Consider the following 6,000-nt stretch of genomic DNA (forward strand, 5'->3'; position numbering starts at 1 on the left):
TTTCTGTCATTTTAGGTTCCTGAATCAGTTCACAACATGGCTAGAGAAATGTCAGAGATGGCAAAAGAGGATCCATGGGAACACATATTTACAGTTTGAAGGTAGAGAGGCTTAACTGAAAGAGTTGAACTGCAGAATGAGTTATCGCTCAATCATCTCCCCTTGGGCAATAGACATTTTGTAGCTTTCTTACTCCAGAACACTCTTTTCTTTTAACAGAAAGAATATTTAGCACTCATCTCTGCTTCAGCAACAGCATGGAGTATTGGGGGTTGGTTGGTTCTCAGCTGAGTTCAGCTCTACACTGCACCAATGCGCGGGTCCTGGGACCACAGCAAAGATGAAGCAACATAGATAATCGGTGGGAAGGAGGATCAAGGGCAGTGACTCACCCTTCCAGCAGCACTGCCCAGGAAAATTGAAGCCTAAGTATTATATCTGACAAGGCAAGTGATTAGAATAGAGTTTGGAAACCTTATTGTAATCCAAAACTTTCAGTGTTGAGTACAGGTAGGCCCAGGCCAAAATCACCACATTTGCAGGAAGAAAAGCAAATTTTATAATTCAAACATGGATTTAAAGCCAAAATTCTGTCCCTGCTTTTATTACATGCCCAACCAAAATCCTTAAATACCACATTCTGCATGTAGCAGGGATTGAAAGCCTACCAGTGAGCAAAGAACCAGAGACTGTGTTCCAAGGCTTCCTCTTACCCTAAGGGCCATACTCACTAACTTTGTAATTAAAACATTTATTAGGTTGTCCTATAATACAATATAGCAGAAGGACCTGTGAGTTCCTTTAGCTGATTGTATACTAAAACAATCCAACATTAGGTAATAAGAAGTTAAATGTAATTCATTACAGTTTTATTATGAACTTTGTCCCTTTTTTAAGGAAAAATATTTGCTGCGGTATATTTTTAGATGTAAAAAAGCATACAACAAAAAGTAACCAATTTGTAAGTGAAGATTTTTTTTTCACATGTAGAGCTAGGTTGTGACTTCAGGACCAAACATGGTACATGCATGTCAGAAAGAACTCTGAACAGGACACTGGGCAGCTTCCCAATTTCCAGCTCACACTATTTTTCCTTCCCTTCTCTTTTCCTTTTCGTATTCTTTGTCTAGTAGGTGAGAAACAAAACATTAATTTCTATAAACCTTTGGTGGTTAGCCTGTCCCATCCGTGCGCAACTTAACATCCCATGAGAGGGCAGAGATCCACATCCCTCTCTCTTCTGCACACATAGACAACAAAATGACTTCAGAAAACCACTCCACTTTGATACACAATCAGAGACATTTTTATAAGGCAGGGTGGTTGTGCACATGGGAACAGCAGGGAGGGAGCTTCTCCATATGGCCCTGTGTAATGCAAGCCAGAGCATGCATTTCTTGCACAAGCAGCAAGACTCACTTCAGAGGAATAAAAAATTGGAAGTTCAAAATGACACAGAAAGGAAACATTAAAGATTTTTTCAAATAAAAAAAAAAAGGTGGGGGAGATTTTATGATTCTTTGTCACAGCATCATCACAGCGTGCAATGCCATACATTTCTTTGGAGGTATGGCTATGGATAAGGTAAGTGGGAAAATGAGACATGCTGAATGAAGCCTTTTCATTGCTGCATACCTCAGGCACTTATTTTCAGTAACTATTGACTTGGGCAAGATTTCAAAGAATGAGTTAGAGCCCAGCTTTGCAAAGGATGCACTGGCACTCTTTAAATTTTTCGTCATTAGTACTTTTTACTATAAACTCCTAGTTTTATTTCTTCACATTTTTTGTGTCCCCCTTGTGGTATTTTGCCACCCTTCCTGGAGGAGATAATGGTGAAATTAATCCGGTTATTGAATTGCCACTCTCTGGAAAGATCATTTCACATATGGGGAGAAGTGGGAACAAATCAATCTGCTCATCAATTGATTGAAGGTGGGTTCTTGTATGCAGCATTTTTAGAGGGCAGGGAAGATCAGAAGGACCTTAGGGAAGTCAGCATCTTCATTGCTGTCAAAGTGTCTGCTCTTGTACCCTGACAGAATTGAATTGTTAAGGAGCCAGTGTTCCTGATCATTTATACACTTTTTTTTAAAAAAAGTGTCAGTACATCCTATCCTTTTATAAAAATTGTGGGTTAATACACTGAAATGAAATGTATCTGATTTCTTTTCCGGAAAAGACAAATATTTGACTGAACAGAATTACAAAGTGTTATTGCTCTTAATTTCAGCTGAAATTCATCATTAAAGAGAAACTGAATTTAGGCACCTAGACTCTGTCTATAGTCATAGAGTTAACCAGTCCAGAAGTTAAGTGAGAACTTCAGTGGTATTTATTAATCTTTGAAAGAGCAATATGAATTTCTTCTGTCAGAATGTGAAAGAAAGCTAACTCAGATTAGCCTGGCTCTCTCAAATGCTCCAGTAAAAAAGTTATTTCTGATGAACTGGCACTTAGTTATTTGGGCTCACACCTTCTGCCTCATCAGTAAATTCTTATCTACTTCTAAAAAATGAATGCTACAGCATATCTGAGAATATATTTCATTTTGAAGGACTCTGTAACAGTCATTTTGATGCAATACTGTATCTGCTAGTGAGCACAATGGTTTGTCTATGTACTTTTAATTAACTTTTTGGGAAACTGACCTGTATTTTTATTCTCAAAGAACCACATTTACAAAATACAGAAAACTCAACTGTATAACTAAGTTTAAAACATGAGAAAACTTTTTTTTTGGACTGTTCTATAATTATCTTTCACCGATACCATGATGATGCTGGCACTTTTGTGTCAGCCTTTTACAAATTGTTAATGCACCTTGAAAATAAATTATCAGATGACCAACCAAGACAAAGAACTATAGGCAGAGTAACTCATTGAGTAGGATTGTTTGGTATTGTGAACTAAAATACATTTCAAGAATAATATTATTTTTAGCAGTAGTCAGGCTATGCTACAAATAATCAATGCTCACAGGAAAAACATGGGATAAAATCCTTACCTTGCTGCAGCCAGTGAGAGTTTTGCTCCGAAATTCAGTGATTAGAAAAATTCTACCTATAATTTTTGCTCCCTGTTTTCTTTTCTCATGGATGGGATTTTGTCACCCTGACCTAAAATCAAAATATTCACAGGGTTTTCTTTATATGGAGTATATTGAGCATGATTGTTGGAAGAGTTTTTCTGCATTACAGCAATGCAACTGAGATGAAGAGAATTGGAATCTAAAGGTGTAAAGTTCTGGTACATAAGGCTCATTATATACAAAATTAACATAATCATGGCGGGACAGCTACATTTTGTGTACTAAATCTGACAGGCAACCCTACCAATTAGACAAAAAGTAGATCAGAGGGCTGATGCTGCCTGTGCATATATTACAAAAGGACAGTCTTTGCACATTTTTTTCTCATTTTCTTGCTAACATAGGCCAGAATTCTGTCAGTTAATGAAAGTAATATTCTTAATATACTGTAAGGTAGTTCATGTTTAAAAAGAATATCCTTCTATTCACTGTATGCGAAACTGAGATATGAACATAAAAATTAAAATTCAGGTCTTCAGGTACCCAAGAATATATGTTAATGTTAAAAGATATTATTAAGTAGCCTTTAGGTTAATACATTCTCTTAGGTTTTGTTTGCTTTTTTTAAATTTTGCTTTGGAAAACTTTTGGATGCAAGAACTTTGTAATAATTGAAAGTATATTCCATGACTTTTAGGAAAAGAATATGTAGGGAAATTGAAAATGGAGTCACCAACCAATGCTCAAAAAGTTTTTAAATAGATATTCATAATTTTCCAAAGAAGTGACTTTCAATAACATTCCACAGATAACTGACATTTATTTAACCATCTAAGTCCAAATTCTGAAAAGGAAATTGTCTTGAGTAGATAGCCTATCCATGTTCTCAGCAGACCTTAAGCATGTGCTTTAAATTTATTCATATTTGCGAGCACTGTCTTGAGGGTGACTGTTTTCCTTAACTATCAGCTGTAAGAAGAGAAGAGACTGTGGGTTTTTCCTATTATGTTTGTAGAATACCTATCAAAAGGCAACTGATAGCTCAACTCAGACTTTGGACATTAATGCAATGCAGATTAAAATATGAGTAACACAACCACGTAGGACAAGCAACAATAACAAACTTAGAAGTCCACATAATTAACAATACAGCCTAAGATAAAGTATCATAAGCCTCAGAACTGTGTCTTTCCTCCTAATTGATAGCTAAAATGCACAGCAAATACCCTCTGTCAAGAAAAAATTATACTGAAGACATAAAGGGAATATGCAGAGTAAGAATTGACAAATACTCATCAAAGCAAAAGGCTTTACCTGGAAGCCAGTGACTGGTTGGGAAATCTGAACGCTGGAAGCTTTGCCCCAGGCCAGTAACCTCCTCCAGTCATTATTTCCCTCAGGAAATGTCTTGTTGCAGAGGATGTCAATCCTGGAGGCCATTTGCGTTTGCTTTTTTGATCTAAGATAAAAATTTTATATGAATGACTTTGCATTGGTAATGCCAGTGACAAAAGGTCACCCACTCAAGACATGAAGTTTGTGGGGAAAAATGTTATCTGAGAATATGTCACTTTTCCTCATTTATCAAAAAATTAGCAAAATTGCTTCTTTCAAGTAGAATAAAGTAAAGAAAAAGTCAGCAGTTATCAAATGTTTAAACATTTCCAGAATCATTCTGGTGAGATAAGGGGATGTGTTGTTGATTTTACTTTGAAGTAAATGCCATCAGAATTTGGACCACCTACTCAACAAATCTGGAATCCTGCTTCCATAAACTGAGCCTCTGAAAGCAAATATATTTTTTATATATATATGAAAGGCTCCATTTTTCAGAATAAAGGGCACAGTTCTGAACTAATTCCACCATGGAACTTGAGGTCAAACATTCCTTCATAATTTCAATAAATGATCATTTGGCTACCTGGGCTTATTCTCCTTTTATCTTTCACAGCTTCCCCACAAACAGCTCTGAACGTGCCAGTTCTTGGAAGCATGCTGAAATATGACTGGTGACAGTAAACTTAGATTACTCCTCACAGAAATATTCTGCTTGGGAAAAGAATTGAATTTTGAATTTTGATTATGATCCAAATTGATCAGTGGAAATAATTTTTATATAAACCCACCACCTTTTGGCACACTGTTTTCACAGGTCTTTATTTAAAAATAAAACAAAACTGCATTTAGTCTCAAGACATTACTTTGAAATAAATAGCCAGAAGTTTCCACTTTGAAAATGCAAATACATTATCCAGCGTTTTTTGCAGCCAAGTTTTAGTAACCGATTCAATGAACCCCTAAGTCTGTAAGTTCCACACATTAACTAAAAATCACAAAACAAACAGTCAAACAATATTTTGAACCTGAATTTCAAACATGCTCATAGCATTTAAACAAATAAAACCTTCAGATGCTATTAAGAAGGGGAAAAGGGGGGGAGGGAAGATCAACAAAGATCTTTTCATCTTTTTTTTCAGATGTCTCTCATTTTTTAGTTATTTAGAATATATCACTCTTTTTTTCCCATTAGAAAAAATTAAATTAGAATTCACCACCTAACAAATGTGAACTGACAAGCCAAAATTTTTTTTAAAACACTGAAAAAGTTGCTGAGAAAAAAATAAAAATCAACAAGGATATAAAAGCTGTTAGTATCTCATTTAAGTACAGTTAGCAAGTACAGCAAACAAGTATTATTATCAAAGGTAATGTTAGCAAAAAAAGTAATATGTGCTTAAACTTTTTAATAAAGATATATAATACATATTAAAATGACTGTATAAATTTGTAATGCATTATGAAGCATCATATAAATGTTAATTATTATGTCTGCTGTAGCAACATACTCTCTTCTAAAGCTCACTCTTTCAAATATTTTCTACTTTAAAGAGAAAAATCATGCCAGAAGGTATTTATTGGTTAATATTAAGAAATGGAAAATCATCCCCCCTCACTGGCTATTATGTATA

This window comes from Buteo buteo, chromosome 6 (genome assembly GCF_964188355.1).
Source record: "Buteo buteo chromosome 6, bButBut1.hap1.1, whole genome shotgun sequence".
In the NCBI taxonomy this organism is placed as follows: domain Eukaryota; kingdom Metazoa; phylum Chordata; class Aves; order Accipitriformes; family Accipitridae; genus Buteo; species Buteo buteo.